Source organism: Mauremys reevesii, linkage group 1 (assembly GCF_016161935.1).
Source record: "Mauremys reevesii isolate NIE-2019 linkage group 1, ASM1616193v1, whole genome shotgun sequence".
NCBI lineage: Eukaryota > Metazoa > Chordata > Testudines > Geoemydidae > Mauremys > Mauremys reevesii.
Genome location: NC_052623.1, coordinates 179,855,222 through 179,877,090, shown reverse-complemented (window position 1 = coordinate 179,877,090; position 21,869 = coordinate 179,855,222). Strand labels below are relative to the sequence as shown.

Sequence of the window (21,869 nt, the reverse complement as noted above, 5' to 3'; positions counted from 1 at the left end):
AAATTAAAACAGCTAAATATGTATAGTTTGGCTGTGTACCAGCTAAGTACAGGAGGTGGCATGAGAATTGCCATAAGGGTGTAAACAGCAAGGAATGAGAAGGATTACTTACAGAATGGGAGAAGGTGATATACCTAGAAGTAAAGGAGAAGATTTAAGAGAGAGAAATATTGACTGAATATCAAGAGAAACTACCTCAAAGAGAGAGGGAGAGAACTATTACTGTATAAAAAATAATCTCTGAAGGAAAGTAATAGAAGCTCCATTATTGGAGAACTCTTAAATTAGAATGCATCAAACACTAGCAAATAAAGGGCTAGATTCTGATTCCTTTACTCTCACTCTACCTTACTCTGAATAGTCAGTAGGACTATTTGTTTAGTTATGTTTACTCATGTTAGGTAGTACCTATCAGAATTTGGCTTCTAATGAAGGAAACAATCCTTCTGGCAAGGGACTGGTTTTCTGACTTGCATTTCCTCCTTTAATTTCTAGGGACCAGATTCTGATACCCTTACTCTCCCTCACATGTGGGGGATGTCGTGGTAGGTCCATAAGCTATTTCAAGTCCTCCTCTGTGATATTGTGGATATCATCCAATTCACCCCTGAATCCATATTTGGGGCACTACATTATGTTGTATTTGATGGTTTGAATGTTTTCATCATAGTTGCATGAAGGAGAGTCTTTGATTTTCCACTTCAGCAGCAAGTAGCTGCATCTTCCATAGTTTGTTTGGATGTGGTTCAATGTGGTCCAAAGTCTGCATGGCAAGTTGAAACCAGGAAGGTGGCTTGTTGAGTCAGTGATAATGTTCTTGTTTGGAATGGTAGGTGAGGTCCAGACACTTTGCCATTCCCTGGCCAGATCCAGAGACATGAGGTGGTCATGTGGTGCTAGGGGGGAGCTTGTGGGGGCTATAATGACTCCAAAATTTGCCTTCACCTCCCCTCCCTGCCCCCCCATAGCTGCTGCTACTGTCCGGCTGCCCAGTTCTGAAGGCAGAGTGGAGAAAGCGGTGGCTGCCGGCCAGACATCCAGCTCTGAAGGTTACAGCACTGCCACCAGCAGCAGCGCAGGAATAAGCCCAGGTGAAGGGTCAGAGGGCCCGAGAGCAGCCCCTCTCCCATGTCCCTGCCTCCAGGTTACACTGCTCAGGACAGATGGAGAGTGCAGGGCCTGTTCTGGCCTGGACTTCTGGGCCCTGCCCCTGATGGTCACTTCTCTCCAAGGGCTCTGCTGGGCCTGGAGCCAGGTTCCCCCACCCTGGTGGGTGTTACCAGCTGCAAGCAGACAAAGGTCAGTGGGGAGCTGTGGAGCAGCCCCAGCCCCAGCCAGGGGGCAGGGCCATGGAGAGGGGCAGTGCCTCCTGGGCAGGGAGGCACAGCCTCCCAATTTTCTGTCTAGACCACCTCAGGCCCTGCCAGGAAGAGGCTGGTGCTGTCCCGGTAGAGGTATTGATTTGCATGGTCTAATTCAGTTGTCTATCCACAGGTTAAGTATGGTAGCTTCTTGTCCACACTGGTACACAATACTCTGCAACTGAGTGCACCAGGGCCAAGGCCAATGGTAGTAACACTGAGGCAGCTGATCCCCAGCCTGTTCCTGCTAACTTTTGAATAATGTTGATTTGAGAGTTTGATTTAGAGACTATTTTCTTGAGCTGATCATGAAAGGTCAGTGTGCAGTCAAGAATGACACCGAGATACGTTGGTTTGAGTCCACTCCTTGACTCTGGGAGCCAGCCTTACCCTGCTCTGCTGTGAGAAACCCCACTCCTGGGCTGTTCACGCACAGCCTCTGGCATGTAAGCTGCTCCCAGCTACTTGCAAGTGAATGACACTAGCCAATATCTCCGGTCCCAGACACAACCCTAGGAACCTCCATCTTGCAGTGTCCAGTTATGCCCCACTGGACGCTGCAAGCTTATATAAGTTCATCCATTTAACAAAGAAATTGATATGTACCAGGCTTGTTATCCCAAAGGAAGCCTCTGACACACTTCAAACAAAATGCACTGCTTCAGGTAGAACAAACAAACAGATTTATTAGCCATGAAGATGGATTTTAAGTGATTATAAGTCAAAGCATAACAAGTCAGAGTGGTTACCAAAATAAAATAAAATAAAATAAAATAAAAGCATGCAGTCTAAACTCTCAACCCTATTAGACCGGGCAGCAACTAGATTAAGCAGTTTCTCTCACCCCACTGGATATTGCAGTCCTTAATGTACAGGTTTGTTCCTTAAACCTGGGCCAATCTCCTGTGTTGGAGTCTTGTCTTCTCCTCAGTGTCTTGGTTGCTTGCAACATATACGGGGCCCTTCTCTTGCCCCCACCTGTGTCCACTCTGTTTGTTTTATACCCTCAGTCCATGTGCTTTTGGAGCACAAGTCCAGGCATGTCTGGGGGGCATTGCTGAGTCTCTCCAAGTAAGGCTGAGCAATTCCCCTGGTGGGGCCTCATGCAATTGAATTGTAGCTCCCTTGCTGGACAATGGCTGCTGATGGGCTGTTTGACACCCCGGTTACTTTCCTTGCTGTTGCCTCTGGGGAGCTAATATCTGGCTGATTCCCCAACTTACAGCATGCTTTAGTGACCACCATACAACACAATTCTCATAACTTCATATGCATTTATGATACACTTATATGGATAGAGAAATGACTTTCAGCAGATCGTAACCTTCCCCCTGAGACCTTACCAGGCATACTTTATATGTGAGATCACGATTATATGAAAATGAAGAATATGGGGGTTACAATATACTCCCCCCAAGGTACAGAATGTCACAGGATTCACATCTGATCATTGTTAGATGAGTCCTAGAAACATCCCCATTCAAGGCTAGTCTCCTTCAAAGGACAGGAGAGTATCTTAAATGAGCCCACTAGGGTTCTCCAGTAAGAGACACTGCCAGTAAAAGGAGAGCCATATTTTGCAAGCATGTTTGCACAATTCTATAAAGGCAGGAGCTAAAGCCCTTTGACATCAACGGCTCTTGAATTGAGCCCTAAAATGGGAAGCTCCACAGATCTAGTTCTACAGAAAATGGTCATGTGAAGTGACATTGTAGTTCCCTTTCAGGCTATAACAAATGTACTGTACTCAAGTAGTTATCAATGGTTCACAATCAAGCTGGAAGGATATATTGAGTGTGGTCCCACAGGGACCTGTCCTGCATCTGGTTCTATTCAATAGCTTCATCAATGATTTGTATAAGGACATATAGAGTACACTTATAAAGTTTGTGGATGATATCAAGCTGGGAGGGGTTTGGAGGACAGGATTAGAATTCAAAATGATCTTGAGAAAATCTGGAGAACTGGTCTGATATACATAGGATGAAATTCAATAAGGATAAATGCAAAGTACTTCACTTTGGAAGGAATAATCAATTACACACACACACACACACACACACACACACACACACACAAACACACACAGGAAATGACTGCCTAGGAAGGAGTACTGCAGAAAAGGATCTTGGGGTTATAGTGGATCACAAACTAAATATGAGTCAACAATGAAATAGGGTTGCAAAAAAAAAAAGTGAATATCACTCTGTGATGTATTAGCAGGAATACTGTAAGCGAGACAGGAGAAATAATTCTTCCACTCTACTCACAATGATAAGGCCTCAGTTAGAGTACTGTATCTGGTTTGGGGCACATCTTTGGGAAAGATGTGGACAAATTAGAGAAAGTCCAGAGGAGATCAACAACAATGATTAAAGATCTAGAAAACATGACCTCTAAGGAAAGATTGAAAAAACTGGGTTTGTTTAGTCTGGAGAAGAGAAGACTGAGAGGGGACATGATAACAGTTTTCAAGTACATAAAAGATCGTTATAAGGAGGAGGGTGACACATTGTTCTCCTTAACCACTGAGGACAGTACAAGAAGCAATGGGCTTAAATTTCAACAAAGGAGATTTAGGTTAGATGTTAGGAAGAAAACTTCCTGTCAGGGAGGTAAGCATTGGAACAAGTTACCTAGGGAGATTGTGGAATTTCTGTCAGTAGAGGTTTTTAAGAACAGTTTACACAAGGAAGGCAGCAAGCCAGTCCCTGGTATCCAAAAGGTTAAGAAACACTGGTCTAGATAATACTTAGTCCTGCCTCTGTGCAGAGGACTGGACTAGATGAACTATCAAAGTCCCTTTCAGTCGTATGTTTCTCTGATTCTATGAAACTTCTAATGCATGTTTAGGAATACTCTTCATTTCCTCCTGAATTGGCAGTCATCACTTACATGTTTTGAAACAGAAGTATGACAGATTGGGAAACTACCTATTGGGAAAAGTGATGTCTTGACACCTAAGATCTATCATGAGTGTATTATGCACATTACTGTGTCTTTCAACAAATAACTCTGTAAATCTCCTTTAGTACTGACCTGAATTTCTTTATCATGAAATTCTTCATGAGCAATAATTTAATAAGGAAATTAAAGTAGAATAAGTAGATCCTGTTATTTTTCTATTTTCTTTTTCATTTTGTTTAACAATCTTATTTCTTCCCAAACCGTATTATTATCCGTTCTGTATCATCCTCTAGCTGTTTGAATAATTATCAGCTGTTTATTTTAGAATGTGGCCTCACACCCTTTGGTCCATTAATTATCTTCTGCCCCGGCAATCTGACCCTTTCCCCACCTAACCACTCACATACATTTCACACCTTAGTTCAGACTTTTTCTTCTTGCAATGACTTCCTTTATGCTCATATCTTCTAACTTTAAATCTTATTATTTTGTTTTAGTATGTTTCAGCCACAGGACAACTGACTTTATTTTCTGGTTGTTAGTGCATGTTTTTATTTCACATGTAGGGAAATGCCATTATAAACCTAAAAAGGAAAAAAGAGACTAAGTGTACAGTACATCTGTAATGTTTATGGCTTACCCATAAAGGAAAGGAAGTTCATAATCATCCCGTATTATCATATTTCCCTGCACAGCATATTGGGTGAGTAGCCAGCACTTTTATATTTGTACACACACTGACAGATCTGTTCATCCATTGCTCAGCTGAAATATGCCTATAATCTCCCCCAAAGGAAGACATGCCCTTACGCACAACATAACTAATATAAAGGAGAAGTTATATGTAGTGATCAAGAAACATGTTAATAAGTTCAGAATAACAAAGAAATCTCTGACAATCGTCACAAAAAGTATTGGCACTAAGAAATTAGCATTTATATGCCAGATGGTGTATGCCTGTCTGTACCTCATTTGTTATTTTATTATTGAACAAATGAAAGAATAAGATATTAAAACTGACCCAATGGCCCTGTAGCTGGAATTTGAACTCCTACAGGAGAGAACTTGGTTGAGTTTTTCACTTCCCAGATTAGCTGAGATAGAGAATATTTTTGGAGGTCACACACTCAGTTTCTGGGTTAAAGGATTGTGTCACATTTCTGTATCAACCCCCGTGGCCTGTCTTATAGCAGTATCGGCTAATTGGCTTTTGAAGGGAGCCCTATTCCATCGTTCTGTGAGACATATGGTTTTGAGGAGAATGTAAACTGACAAGAATATTCCACTGAGGACCTCAGACTGAGTGGGAAAGGCTGTACAAAGCTCCTGGGATAGGAAAGAGTTGCACATATGTAAAAAGATGTAATCAATCAGTATAACAAATAACATGCAAATACAAGATGCCAGACTTGCTCAACATATTGGCAGTTGCAGTAGAGTTTTCCAGGCTGGATATAGAAAATGAGCCATTTTCCTCATCCCTCACCACCAAGTCATATTGTAAGTATAAGGTTACATGTCTGTCTGTACTGTACCTGTCGTATGGCTATACAGAAGGCTTCCATATCATCTATTGCTGATCTGGCATCTTCAATGAGCACTACATTCACATACAACTTTTAAATAAAAATTGTTGGGTTACTAACTCACCCCTTCAAAGTCTGTTAAAAGCAAGAATGAATTAAAACAAATAAATCTATTTTCCACTCAGCTCAGACGTCTAGGGTTATGGCAAGTCACTGACCTTTGGATGACTGTTTCATGGTATCATTATGCACAGCAGTGCCAAATTGTCAGTCTGGACTTTAACCCACACTGTTGGATGTACACAGCGGAAGAGGATGAAGGTTATTTGCAGTAGCTCCTGAGGGTGGAAACAAAAAATTAAAGGGTGAAATTCTGGCCCCATTGATGTCAATGGAAGTTTTGCCACTGAGGTGAACAGGGACAGGATTTCAACCAAAAGTGGGTGCGAAGGCCAGAGGCTGCCTGGCCATTATGTGGGTGCACAATGAGCAGGAGAAGTGGTCTCCCTTCTTATGTGCTCTGTGCAAGGGCCAGACAGAATTCTAGTTCCTTCATGCTGGGAAGGACAGGGGCTGCCTGCTTCTCCAGAGATGCATGGGGGGGAAGGGAGGAAGCATGGCCACGGTGTCATCCACCTTCACATTAGCCACCAAGACTGGCTGATCTTCTTAGGACAATAGGGTATAATAGTAGTGTATAGGGTGTGGTGCTCTAATAAAGTACTGTGCCTCTCTGAGGCAGAGTGCCTCCTGATGCTTCCCATAGGGCAGCGTGCCCCTGCACCTCCCCTTACCTTGGGCTGTACTCTAAATGGCACAGTGATGGGTGCATTATAAAATTTAAATATACAGATATCTCTTCCCCACACCCTCAAAAAACAAAAACAAAAACAAACCCTGATAAATCTTTAACAAGATTTTTGCTAGGACTCCAGCCTATTTATTTGTGAAAAGAAAATATTATCTGACTTCCTTCAGACTATATTCCACCTTCTTGTTGACAAATTACTTATGACACATTTATTAGCATAAAAATATTACTACCCTCACTACAGTCTGCTTCAATTTACTGCACAAGGGTTTTTCAGATGAGCGCTTTAAAAACCAAGGTCCTCTCTGCTCCGTCTGATCATTAACAATCCCTTGGCGCTTTTTGCAAGAAAAGAGGTTTGTCTTGGTTTATTTGGCTAAAGTTTCACCCCCGCCCCATGCACTGCTTTTCATTGTGCTGGGTGGTGCCAACTTTCCACTGCAGAAGTGGGTGCATTACACTGATGCTTAATAAATGTAGGGTAGGATTTTCAGCAGCAGTTACTGTTAATTTAACTTTAATGCCATTAAAGTTGATAGTAAAAAAATGGGGAAAAGGGGAGCCCATGTGACGAGAGAATATAAATAGGAAGACATAGAGCTGTGAAGGGTCTTGAAGGTGAGGACAAGAAGTTTAAACTTGAACACTATCTGTTGCCCTTTATGTGAAAGTTACCGTTATTATTTAAAGAATGTGAATTTAAACACACATCACTTTCTTGTCTGGTTGATGCTGACTCAGTAGAATCTGCTAAACTTATGTGGGAAAATGTAATACCCAGTTTAAACACTGTGGGCCCAATCCTGTACTGTTTGCACATACAAAGAACTCCAAGTGAGTTCAGTGGGAGATGGAGATGTGCAAGGAATGCAAGATCAGGCCCCTTTGTCAGCATCTTCCCTCTGCCACCAAGACTACAATTAAAAAGTAGGTCTGAAAGGATGCACCAAGTTTTGAGGGTTATATCTCTGCCTATATTAGAACATTTTGACGGAAGTGAGCTGGTTGAATAATTTGGTAAATTGCTGCGTGTGCTTTTTCTCTTTCCTCTGTTGGGTTTTTGCTCAGAGAAGAAAAAACAGTCAAGAGAGCAGAGTATACACTATATGCGTCACAGAAACTTATTGCTTATCTTTATTGCATTTGAGTAAATGTCCCTTTTTTGCTGTTGCCAAGTCAGAGATCATATTTTAGTTCTTCAATGTACCGCTTAGCAGGCCTGGAAATCCAAATAGATTCAGAAAACAACAATAAAACTTAAAAACCAAACAAAAAATCAAAACACCCCATTGCTTTATTGAAAGAGGGTAAACAAAGAATATCAGACATATCCCTGCTATTTCTACTTAGGTCTCAGTCCTGCACACACATACCTTTACTCACATGAGTTACCATTCAGTTCAATCAGGTAAAACTCAGAGACAGAGTTACTTATGCTCATCAGTGTTTGGAGGATTAGGTCCATACGGAGTAATAAAATGAAAGCAATAGTCTATCTAATCTTGGTCAGTACATTTTAAAATTTGTAGTTATCTGAATAAGGGATATTTCATGTAAAAAAAGAAGAAACATTCTCTTCTATTCTAAATTCCATCTGTACTGTGGGCCAAACTGATATTTTTTAAAAGCATCCATACACAGGCTCTGAACACTCTGCCAATTATTTAAATTTACAAAAATAAAATGCATTATAATCAGCTCATCCCTTGTACCATCTCCATAAGACATCCCACTTTCCAAGGAGATAGCTGAAATCTGTCCAGTTCCAGGTTCCAAATAGTTTTAAGATGTAGCCCCATCTGAACTCACGGCAATAGTCTCGTCTTGAATTGACAAAGGCAATAACGATGGTAGCAAGATCTACAATGAAAACAAAAGGCCATATCATCTGGCCAGGTGTAAATGGTAAAATACCTTTTTGATCACTACCACTTGATCTTCGAAACATAGCAGTTGACTACCTGTAATAAACTCAGGTTACCAGTGGCAGGTGAACACCCTCAATCTTACAGATAGCAAAGATTATTTCTATCTCTTCTAGTTGTTTCTCTCAGCATCACATCTATCTTGTCCAGACTGAGCGTCAACCAGCTCATATTCATCCATGCCGCAGTCCCTACCGTTGATCTCAATGGGACTATTTGAGGTATAAGGTACTGTGAAGGTATAGCAGTTTGGCCCTGTATCAGTAGAAATATTCCAGATTACAGAAATCTACTCACATACAAAACACAGATTTTTAGGTCAAAATTCCAGACCCACAGCACACACTCCAAATATTGGATAGATACTTTGAAAAACAAACCAAAACCTCATTGACCTAACACTTGGGTCTCAGATCAGTTCTGTTCAGATCAGCTTGGTTAAACTTAAAACACGTTGCTTTTTAAAAGACTTTTTTATTATGTTGCTTACTTATGATAACAATATGTTATATTGTGTCCCCACTCATTCAGCAAGGTGTACCTAATACATGAAATAGCTTATCATCATTAACATTACAACATTATTTAACCTTATGTGCTATATGAGATTGACTTGACTAAAGTCATATTAAGTCCTTTTTAAATTCAAATTTATTCTTAAAAAAACTTTTATGTACAATACACGCTCTACTCAAGCAAATGTAATTTTAGTCACAGTAATAGAGTACAGCTTCTCAACCTGACAAAATCACAGTACACCTAATTTTTCCCTTTTTGTTCTCATTCTATCCATAAAGGGAACTACTCATCTTTCATATAGATAAAGAAGAACTATGGTTCAATTTTTGCACAGACAGTAAACATCTACAATGGAGAAATTAGGTGTACCAGGGTTTTTCCTACACTATTTTTGATCTAAGAATACACTCAACATAAAAAATTACATATTAATAGGAATTTCAAACACACAATAAAGTCTTACATTAAGATAGCATTAAGGGTCTAAACTCAATCCACATAAGCAAAGAAATATTAGCAAACAAGAACTACTTTTTAGAGTCTCTCTCACCAACAGAAGTCGGTCCAATAAAAGATATTACCTCACCCACCTTGTCTTTCTAATATCCTAGGACTGACACGGTTACAACAACAATGCAAGAACTATTTAGGGAAGTCTCTTTTTGTCTCTTTAATGGTATCTTCACTTCAGTAGATTAGTCATTTAATTCATCAGGGTGAGCTTGGCACACATATATAAAGTTATGGCTACATAGTTATCAAATGCGCTGTTGATAAATACTCCCTATTCGTAACTGATATGAACGCAATCAGCACATGAGAAACATCACTGTAGACAAAGGATGGATCCCAGAATATTAAAGGGCAGACACATAAAGATAACAAGCCTGTGAAAAATTGCCAAATGGGGTGATTTTAGAACTCTAATCATTCTCTCTGTATCAATTCAGTTTTTCATCAAACCACCATGAAATATTTAAATAGTGCTCAAGTTTTAGATTCTACATTTTGGCTTTTGCCATTACATTAAGGTTTTTAGAAACCATAGTTTTAAAGCTCTGAGAACACTGAAACCTTCTGACTCAACCTTAACTATGGTGCTGCAACCAGTGTCTCCATAATAAGAGTATTATGGAAGCTACATCTTTAACAGGAGGTGCTGCATCCATATGTATTGCAAACTAGGGCCTTGCTCCTGCGTATGGATCAGCTGGTGCATAATCTTCATCTGCATGGAGTCTGGTTGTAGTCAAAAGATCACTGCATGAGCAAAGGTTCCATGCTAGTGCATTTCTTTGCAGGATCAGGGCATTAGTCATAAAAATCTGCCATGACAAATTACACTGTAATACCTAGTGCAAAATGGGAAAACCTGACCTCTGATTATGCAGATTAAAAATCAGATATTCAGGTCACAATCCTGCTTGTGAACAGGCAGTTGCATCTTAATTTATTATCTTGGAAAAAGAGCTACCATCTTCCCTGTGAACTGACTAACTGTAGTTGAGACAATCTCTCTTCCATTAATTTGGGGAAAGCATTGAAATATGAATGTTCCTTTTAGATAAATTTCAGTATATATTTTAAAAGTATGTATGTGCATGGATGAAAGTGTTTGTGTGTAAATATTGTTTTGTTTAAATTAACTTTTTCTCTTTACTGAAGGACAAGATGTTATCCACTATTGTAAGTAAATATAGATAATATGCCTCTTTTATTCCCACTTTATTACTCCCACTTTATCACACTAAGGCCTGGTCTACACTTAAAGTTTTATCAGTATAACTATTTTGGTTAGGAGGGTGATTTTTGCCAACATAGTTATATCAAGTAAAAGCCCTAGCGTATACACAACTATACTGATATAAAGGGGCCTTATACCAGGGGAAGGTATTTAATTTCCCAACCTGTAATAAGCTATACCAGTATAAGCACCTCTCTACTGATAAAACTACATTCATTCCAGAAGGGGAAGGGGAACAGTGGTGCTTTAACTATACCAGCATAGTTAAAAAGGCAAAACAAGCCTCTGTAGACAAGCCCATACTCTCTGTCTATCCCTCCAATTCCAGTATGGGGTGTGAGTGAGGTCAAATTTGAAAATCTTACTGAAAACAACAAAGGAGATTTCTCAAGCAAAGAAGAGTAATATTCACTTCAATGTGCCAATCCTATTTTGTTCTAATCTTGTTTGTTAGTTTTCCGTACTCCTGCCAGAGGAACTTGCCTTGTTATTGTCAATGAGACATTTGTGTTAAACTATTGGGAGAAATGCTGGCTGGTGGCTAGGAAGCTTCTCTCCTGGCTTTGCCCTTGAAGGGGTGTGAGAGAATCATAGAATATCACAGTGAGAAGGGACCTCAGAAGGTCATCTAGTCCAAAGCAGGACCAATCCCCAGACAGATTTTTGCCCCAGATCCCTAAATAGCCCCCTCAACGATTGAACTCACAACCCTGGGTTTAGCAGGCCAATGCTCAAATCACTGAACTATCCTTCCCCCCTATAAGAGAAAAAGGAAGTGCAAGAAAGGAAAATACTTCATAAGAACAAAAGTCTTCAAGGAAAATTGTATCTTTCATGTACAGCTTTCTCAGATCTCTGTGTGCACACCATGCACCCAAACTGCTCCCTAGAGAGGGAATTAGCCCCAGAGGAGGGCAGGGAGTAGTGCTGCTCCTGCCTTGTTTCAGGAGTTTTAGCAGTGGAAGCATAGCTCTAAATCCTGAACAGGACTGCCACCTTGGCTGTCCTCACCCACATTTAAGATCTTTGCCTCCCAACTCTGGGTCCCTGGTAGGGGTGTTGTCAGTCTGTGCTCCTGGGGAACTCTGTTTTCTTGGGCATCTGGTTGTGAGTTCTATCCATAAACAGGGCAAACTGGTTCATAGATTCCACCTGCTTATGAAGAAAAAGAGAACAAGCTAGTTTTAAACAATAAAATCTATTTACACCCACATGGAAGAATTAAACATAAATTTAAATGTATTTTTTAAAATGGGTTTAAGTTGGAGCATTTTTTCAAATGAAATCAATGCGAGAGTCTCTCTCTCTCTCTCTCAGTTCTTAACAGTACCTTGACATGAAAGATGGCAGCCGCCATGAAGGAAACTCTGAGCCAGCCACTGCCATGAAAACACTGAATCTTCACAGGTATTTGTTACATTTTTTAAAGTAAATATGAGCTATGCAGCCTTTGATAAACACTGGCATTTCCATTTAACAAGACTGCTTGCATTGAATACACACACACACACACACACACACACACACACTAACATTTTGCTAAATAGATATACTCAATATAATCATTTTGTTTACTAAGGTTTCATTTCCCAGGGCTTTATTGTTTTATGGCGTGCATTTTACTGGACCGCCCTGACAGTGGTAGTGACAAGGGACTGCCACACAAGATTTGGACTGAGGACCAACCTATGTCCTCTCTCTGGGAAAGCAGCATGCTTACAGCCAGTACCTGGTGGAATGGTCTTTGCTGTTGCCACTGGCCAATTAAAGCAGCAGCACAGACAGACTTGGGAGGGAGTTATATTCAGCCCTCTTCAAGCAGACACACAGGGTCAGCTCCATTCAAAACCTTGTAAGGGGAAAAGAAAGTAGGAAATTAGAGTATCTTGATGTACCCTCCCACCCTCCTCTTGTCTAACAAATGAAAGCACATTTTATTATGGTACAAACAAAACATATAAATGATCATCTCTATTTTTCACAGGTCAGTTTTCAGTGCTAATCTACCTCTTTGCATACAGAGAATTAATTCTTTTAATTTAGCTCATTTTCCCTCTACTGAGATTTATTTAAAATGGGCTTTATTTCCTGCAGGTGTTATTTTACTGGTCTATTCCTTCAAAAGGCATTATTTAAAGTAGTCTATATTATTTAAAGTAGTATCAATTATAATGTGTTTTTTTTTAAATTAGTAAGTGGCCTCATTTAAATTTAACGCCTGTAACCAAACCTTAAGTGTAAGAATCTAAGACAGGAGCTTTTCAGTTGTTTGTAGTAATAATCTTATATAAGCAGCTCATGGCTTATCTAAAACTTGTCAGTTCTGCATAAAAGACACAATCAGCAAGCCTTCAGACACTGAACTTTGAACCTGGGCTGGACTTTGCCCTAGTCAGCTTGGTAACAGGAGAGCAGACAGACAGACTTTGAACCAGGGTTCTAAAGGTGTTAGAGGGTTATAAGCAGAGTAACAGCTGCACTTTGCAACATGAACTTTGTACTTAGATGCAGGAGCATTTAATCTCTATAACAGAGCTCTTTGTTTGATTACTTATTAACATCTCCTCCTTGAGTAGAGTTCTTTGTTTATAAAGCTTTAAAGCACGGTTTTTTACTTGATGAATAGATATTACTTATTTAAAAAAAAGCAAGAAAAAACAACAAAGCTGTTAATGTTTATATATCTTCATGAGCATTGTGGATACTTGCTGTTTAACATTTCTTGAAGAGTTCAGTTTTTGTAGCCAGTACTAATGATAACAACAACTGTATTTTAATATAACATGTTTGGTCTTGAAAGAGTTTTGTAGACCATCTATACAGAAATCATGTCTGGATGGAACATAGAAGGGATTCTTGGCCTGCCACAATGGGGTTTGTTTGTCGTATTTTTAGGAGGAAAAGTGAACCTATCTAATGGGCACTACAGGAGGCATTTAAGGCTGGCAGAATGTAATTACCCAATTTAAATTATTCCTCGGGAAGCGTCAGTTTTTCATTAGAGAAGGGACTTTAACTAGATGCACCACATAGATCATTCAGCGTCTGCTCATGCTTCTGGAAACATCTAGTTCACATGCTCAGAAGTTTGACACAGGCATTTGCATTCTCATGCTAACTTTATATCAGCTCATTAGCATAGTCACTCCCTTACTAATAACAAAACTCCCATCACTTTGGACAGGACATCATAATTACTTTACTCGTGGTTAAGAGTAGTATGTGATCTTTAAGGACCTCAAGTTACAGCTCTTTGCTATTGCTACAAGCGACAGAAGTGTCAGTGCTTGCTTCCATGCATTTAACAGTAATGAATTCTAACCTGGACAGCATAAAGTATACATTTATACTGTCACTATGGGTGGTCTTCATAAGAGGCCATATCCTGTAGCCCTTATTACAATGAGAGTTTCATCAAGTCTGTCTGATAAGAGCTGAGTAAAGAATTCAGGATTTGACCCATATAAAACATTTGGGTGACTTGTACTGGGGTAGTCTGGTTTCAGCTGACCTGTGTATTTAGGTGTATATGTTACTTGGAACCCAAAACAGTTTCTAACACAACTTATGTGCATTCTAGATATTCTCAATGAATGTTTGCATTGTGTGTATACACAGAGTAATAGAGTTAGAAAGAGGACTGGAGATTTGAGGGTGTCCAGGAAGGCTGTTTAAATATAGCTAAAGTAAACACCTGATCTGGGCTTTGGCTTCAGATATTACAAAGCTTGTTATAGCATCCTGGAAGGAAGAGTTCCATAAATTATTACCTCCTTTGTAATATCCCCTCAGCACTGTCCCTTCACAATTGTTCCTCCACAGACACTAGTATGAATTTTTCACCTTTTTCTTTCCTGTCTGTTCTAAGGTGGCTGGCATCTTTTTCTGTTTTCTTTTCTTTCCCTATCATAGACCAAAATGATCCACAGAGGGAAGATGAAGGAAAGACCCAAAAGAAAGCAGCATAGTGCTACAGAAGGAGCATAGGAGAGAAATTATGAATAAAGAGAGATATCCCATTGTCTGAAACTGGGCTGCAGGCTAGGACTGGGAAACAATTAATCAGATGAGGTGGGTCAGCTCGTTAGGTTCTCCGAGGAAAAGCCCGTGGCTCCTTTATTTGAATTGATTTGTTTGCTTGCTAGGCTTAAGTCATTGATTTATAATATGAAAGACTCATAATTCCTACCTAATTCTATAATTTGATTTATGTTCACCGTGGAGTTATTTGTATTCTGTTAATATGACTGTAGAGAATAGCAAAGCAGGCTGGGATACCTGAAAGAGTTTTATTTGTTGTTTTTTTTTGCTCGACTAGGAAACTGACTTTTCCTGTTCATAATGGCCCTTATTAAATTTATCCAGGCCTTTGCCACACGAATGATTGCTTCCCTTTTACATGGGGCCACCCTAAAGATCACTGCAAGATCAAGCTATTATTAATTCTTATTTCTAGTACCATCTACTGGATATTATACTCTTTCCAAACAGAACAGGCATAGATTTTCTGACCCAAAGAGCTGACAGTCTTAAGACAGAAGGTACCTGCAAGAAATACACATCTATGTAGAATTTAGCTGTCCCTTTACGTAATAGAGTGGATCATCTGAAACATATCACAGCAGTGATCCAGAGTCTGCACTGCTTTCAGTTCATTTCTTGGTTGAGTTCTTGGTTGGCTTTAACTAATAATGTCTTTTATCCTTTGGATCCTTTACAACATATGAATGTTTGCTTGGTTACACCCAACTCACCAAGCAGTCCAGATTGCTTTGCATGTGGACAGGTCAGTAATACAGAGTGATCTGGATCCCTTGGTAAACTGGGCACAATCATGGATTTTAACCGAGCCAAATGCAAGGTAATGCTTCTAGGATCAAAGGCCTAGATTCACAAAAGTACATAGATGCCTAAACCTCTGAGTTAGACACCTAAATCCCAGTTTTAGGCTCCACTGATATTCATAAAACTCCTGCTGAACTCTGTGATGTCTAAACTCACTCAGCACCTAAGTGGTGGCAGGAAAATTTCCCAAGTACCTCTGGACATGTGTGCTGCTGCCCCACTCTAGGGGCGTGGAAGCCTAAACCCCAGAGCAATTCACAAATTGAGGAAGACAGGCATTCGGCCACCTAAGTCGCATGCAGGGCCCAATTCAGTAGGCAGCCTCTGAGCAAGCCTACCAGATAAGGCCCATCAAGCACATTCACATAAAACAGCAGCAGGAGGAGGAATTGTCAGCAGCAGACCTCCCAGTGGGTTAGGGTGCTCACCTGGGATGTGGGAGACCCTCAGCTCAAGTCCCCCTTCCATCTGATGGGAAGAAGGAATTTGAACAAGGCCTTGCCACCTCTGAGGTGAGTACTCCAACCAGTTGGCTATGGGATATTCTGATGTAAGGCTCCCTCAGCCTCTCCTGTTGGAACTGTTCCATTGTAGCTAACAAGATCCAATAGCTAGACACTGAAGTCAGCAAAATTTAAACTGAAAAAAAAAGATGCAAGTTTTAAGAGTAAAGATAATGAGACACTGGAACAGATTATCAAGGGATGCTGTAAATTTTCTAATACTTGGAGGATTTAAAATCAAGAACTGAATGTCTTTCCAAAAAATATGCTGTGGTTCAACCAGACTGGGTGGGAATCACACAGTAAATTCTACAGCCTGTATTATTCAGGTGGTCAGACTAGATGATCATGATGATCCATTCCAACCCTAAAATCTACTACATTAACATGTATGAAACTTGGAGACTGTGGGCCTAATAACTCGTTTCATTTAACTCTATAAGTCAGCAGTAATTCTGCTGATTTCAGTAACATTGGTATAAAACTGGTGGGAGAAGGAACTTAGATACAGCCTCTCTCCTTGTGCTCTTACATCAATATAGGATGGATGTTATTGTTGAATATTTACATAACACTACTGCTCAAAGGTCCCCATCAGGATAGGAGCTGTACAAACATATATATATATATATGGAGATATATCTATCTCATAGAGCTGGAAGGGTCCTTGAAAGGTCATCGAGTCCAGCCCCCTGCCTTCACTAGCAGGACCAAGTACTGATTTTGCCCCAGATCCCTAAGTGGCTCCCTCAAGGGTTGAACTCACAACACTGGGTTTAGCAGGCCAGTACTCAAACCACTAAGTTATTCCTCCCCCTAGGACAAACAGTCTTGTCTCTGAAAAGTTTTTATGCTACTAATTTAATAGGATGAATTTTCCAGGACAATATTTGGTGCTAAAATTAATTTATCATTATGATAAATACCAGAAGCAAAAAGGATGTGCTATTCCTAATTGTACAGTTATATTTATTTAGTACAAGAATTCCTCAATACAAGGGTTCTTTAAAAAAAACGAACAAAAAATATCCTAACATTTCATTAAGTTTAAAGAAGAATGCTACTTTTTTTCTTTTCTTTTTTTTTTAAACAAAAACCTTAAGGAAGGTCTAAGGAATATATTTATTATAATATTTCTGTATGTTGTTAGCAAATACAGACATGCAGCACAGATACAGTGAGATTCTATTCCAGAACCACCAAGCACTCTGCCAAATAACTTCCTAAACTCCCTCAGGTTCTTCTTAGGGTATATCTACACTTTCAAGCTAAAGGTGTAATTCCCTGCTCGAGGAGACATACTAGCTCTGATTGGGCTATCATGCTAAAAATAGAGCATAGTCATGGTAGTAGTAAAGGCTAGATGCCTGAGTAAATTTAGCTTCCCGGACAGGTACATACTCGGCGGCAAGTAGCCTCTTGTGCTCCTCGTGCTGTGGTGGCTACATTCTATTTTTAGAGCACTAGAGATAGCATAGGTATGTCTCCTTGAGCTGGGAATTACATCCTCAGTTTGAAGTATAGACATACCCTTACTCTCTAATAGCCCAGTACATATTATTTATATAAAAATACAGCTTAAGTAATTGCAGAGAACTCTGTTCTCTCACTGCTACACTAAGGATTTACATGCATAACTCCTGTTAGCACTACTGAGAATTAGAAGTGGAAATCCCACATTCATAGAAACATTACTGGGGAAATGTCCATAATTAATATGTTCCAAGATCCTAATTTTCAAAAAAGAATGAGTTTGTTATCTTAAGACCAGTTATATTAATACCAGTAAATCTCTAACTGCATATTTGCCAATGCACATACTGTATGCAATGTCAAACCCGTTTACAGATTTCATGACCTTTTAGATAAAATACTGGTTAAAAACCCTTAAGCAGTTACATCTTAACTATATTTAGAAGCTTTAACTGTGAATGTGCAAAAATGAAAACCATGTTCGGGTGTTTTAAAAAAAACAAAACAAAACATTTCTCTGTTGTTAGAAATGTTAATGTTTAAGCACTGTTCTTTTTCACATTATGCCCAGGCAAAGCTATACCAAATCTTAATACTTATTATGTTACAAACAAAAATTACAACACAACTCTAGGGGAATACGTGCAATATGAAAGATGTGGAATGGGGACTTTGTGACAAGTACGTGAAGGAGAGACAGAAGAAAGCTGTATGGCTGAAACATGAATAGTTTCAGCAAATTAGAGATTCTGTAATAGGATGAAGAATGCAAAATTAAATACAGCCAACAGAATTTGGTTTCAATATTATTTAAGATTTGTGTCATGGGAAAAGACATTTTCAGGACAGTGGCTGATGAAACTACAGCACAACTGATAAATAGCACAAAAGTCATACATAATGTATTATACAACACAGTATATTAAGTCAGCTCCAGAGTGTTAATATGTCATGAAACTTAATTCAGATATCACGAGTTATGCAAAAGAGATAGAGATGTGAAAACACACTCCTGTTTTTCAAAGGTGTCAGCCATTCTATTCAACCTTCTTTTCTTGTGGCCCAATCCAGCAGGAAACAGCAACAGCTCTCTCTGATGCCTCTGTAAGGGGACAATGTTGGGTGGCTATTTACATGGGTCCCTACCGAGGGAGGAAGTACAACATTCAGAAAGGGAGCAAACTCTTCTATGCAATAGGTCAGCATAGCATCTGCAGCCCCACAGCTGTGGATGTGCTTTCTGTTGCAAAAATACAATAGAATACAAACAAAGATTTTTCATTTTCTCTATCCACATTAAGACCAAAATCCTGATTGTGGTGCTCTGGGGTGCTTGGTCTAGCTGTGCCTCTCTGGCCTCTGATATCCCTGGGTACAGGCTGGAGTCTCCCCTTAGTTGATCAACAGATGGGGATAAATATTATGAACCTTGTGGCCTTCTCAAACACAGTAGAAAGCTCCAATCTGGAGCTGGCAGCCACAAATGGGGCCTATGAGGGTGCACAACAGCCCTCAAAATGGTGAGATATTCCTCATCCCTTATCCTCACACAGGCTCTGCTTCTTTGAGTATCATATCTGACTGGGCTTCCCATCTCTGAGGCCTTCCATCTTCTTCTTCACAGGCTGCTTTACAGATGTTACTCTAGCTAGGACACTGTAGCAGCCTTGATGTAAAGTATGTCTATAAAGCCCCCAGAACAGAAGCAAGCCTCCCAGCCTGGGTCCACAGACTGGGCTAATGGGGCTCACACTCACGCTATAAATGTAGCTGTGTAGAGAGCGCTTTGAAGTTGTGGTTCAGACTGGCGCTCAGGCTCTGAAGCCTGACCCGCATCTTAGGCTTCAGAGCTCCAGCCATGGCTTCAAAGAACTGTCTACATAGCAATTTTAGAGCACTAGCGCAAGCCCCGCTAGCCTGAATCTGTGGACCTAGAGTGGGAGGTTTACTTCCGCGGGCTGAATAGACATACTTTACAGAGGGGAAGCAGCGAGTGGCATCCACTAACCGCTTTTGGAGATGACATGAGCTGCCAAGCTTAAAATGCTCTGAAAAAAGGGGGTGAGTGGGTAGGTGGTTTGGCTCTGGGAGTAATTGCTTTGGTAAGAATCTGCATTTTTCAGCAGAAAGAGGGTCTGCATGAAAAATTTTGTCCCACACTACTGCATGTTTCTGTAAAGGGCCCCAGAATAACAGGACTTCAAGGAGGAATGTGGCTTCATGGTCACTGAATAGCTCAACAGCCACAGCAGAGACCTGGAAGATTAATTTCCTTAATTAAGGAGCATGTGAAGGCGCTAAAGTGTCTAAACTCAAATTTGACCTAGAGCTGCTACCAGTTAACATCATCTACTAGCGCAAACACAAAACGGTGGCAACGGTGGCGCTATTCATGGATGAAAGAGTGAACCGAAAATGATTTGTTATTAATATACCAAATACCAAATGAAGTTATTTTCTACATTTGGATTTGATCAATTCAAGTTAAACATCATTTTCTATGGGACTTTTTATCTATTTCGTATAAATGCTAACATACGATTAATCACCATAAAATGCAAAGCACTGAAATAAAAGTAGAGATCGGATTGTCTCACACTCTTTATAGGTTTTGTGACTTTCAAAATGGACGAGCTGTACACCAGCACTGGACTTAAAATTTCTGAGAGAAATTCAGCCATTTAAAAATTACAGTTATATCAATTTGTATGTTTGACAGTCTGTTTGGTTTTGCCTGAATGTCTAGAAGAAAATAAATAAATGGAAGAACAGAATGTTCCTTACTACGGTGACCATACATTCATTCATTCCATATTATATATACACGTGTGTGTGTGTGTGCGCATGTATTACAGGTGGCGTTGGCACAGATGCCCATAGTAGGTTGCCTATCATTTTCTACGATAAGACACTGTTTTTAGTTGCCTATAATTTTGTCAGTCTGAAATTTTTTATGCCAGGTTGTCTGCCCCATGGTGAAATGTTTGAAGAATTTCAGCAAAAATAGTTCAGACATTGAGATTAAGAGAAAATACATTTTTTTAACATGAGAAAAACAATCTTAACTATATTGAGAACCTCTAGCACTCCTATGCTTTGGGGCATAAAATTGAAATTCGATAGGAAGGTTGTCAAGAAACTGCATTTTTGGTGCCCATGAAGATCAACCCATATTTGACCAAGTTATTAGCCCTAAAATTTGATGTTTTAACATGCTTATTAGAAATTTGTTAGCGTTTGGCAGCTAAATGCTCCACTGACTGAGCCAGAAGCAGAAGGCAGGGTATTAGGAAACCTACAGAATGGAGGTGTCTGCCTCAGGTTTTTTTGTCCCTTCCACATTCTCCTCTCTACCCTCTTGTGGCACAAACGCCCTCAGGCAGTCGCCACAACAAGGGCAACCTTAATTCTGGGTTTTCCTAACTTTTGATTGCTTGCTTTTGCAACCTTAATGTCCTCTAATGTAATTTGTTGTACGTGTATGTGCACTTGCGTGCACACACACAAACTTTTGGTAATATAATTAATGTTGTTCAAGTACTTCCTCAGAGTGAAAATGCTAAAAAGCAAAACAATAACCATCTCTAGGCACTAGCCTACTGTCATCCAGACAATGGACCACCCCTCTATAAACACATTTCATGTCAGTTTCAACAGTGCTATCATGCTTGTGTGCACATCACAGAAATGAACATCACACTACAATACAGAATGTTACCTCCAACTTTTCTAATTTAATAAAAAAGATGATCATAAAATTGCCAGTCATACCATACTCCAGACAAAAGAATGCAAAGCTGATTGTGTACTCAGAATTTCTTACCGATTCAAAGCCACAGAACAAACTTTGACTGTATATTGCATTACAACTTTAAGATAAGCACTATCAGCTATACAATATGCACTGCTGAACAAAACCTTACACAAATATGTTCTGTACATTCATTTATAATATGTTATATAACAATGTGACAGGTCAGAGTTAGGGTGCTGTCATGTAGTTCTTGGATATGGGACCATGCAACTGTGAATTTATCATGCCTCTTTGACTAGCTCACCTGCTTTTAGCAACTAATCCATTTTTCATGGGATTTTCCTTACATTCCAATTCTTAAGCAGCTTCAAAACAGTCACCATTTAAAAATAAAAGATCAATTTCAAAACTTCTATCCGCCTGAGGTCCAGGATAGAGTAAGATTCAGCTCCATCCCAATGATAGCTTTACTGTACATTAATATGTCATTACTTTTCTTGT

The 21,869-nt window shown here is 39.7% G+C and overlaps 2 long non-coding RNA genes across 2 annotated transcripts in view; one reads left to right on the top strand and one right to left on the bottom strand.

The window, feature by feature from the left end:
* The first annotated feature begins 412 nt into the window (after positions 1-412).
* On the top strand, positions 413-15,077 carry LOC120370218. The gene is made up of 3 exons (XR_005583662.1): positions 413-545; positions 12,111-12,200; positions 14,706-15,077. It is a non-coding gene; the product is annotated as an uncharacterized LOC120370218 (long non-coding RNA).
* Positions 7,896-21,869, bottom strand: part of LOC120370214 — a 52,659-nt gene continuing 38,685 nt past the window's right edge. The window contains exons 2-3 of the long non-coding RNA XR_005583660.1: positions 16,067-16,277; positions 7,896-8,465 (exon numbers count right to left, since the gene is read on the bottom strand). This is a non-coding gene — a long non-coding RNA (uncharacterized LOC120370214). The remainder of the gene's footprint in view (positions 8,466-16,066; positions 16,278-21,869) is intronic.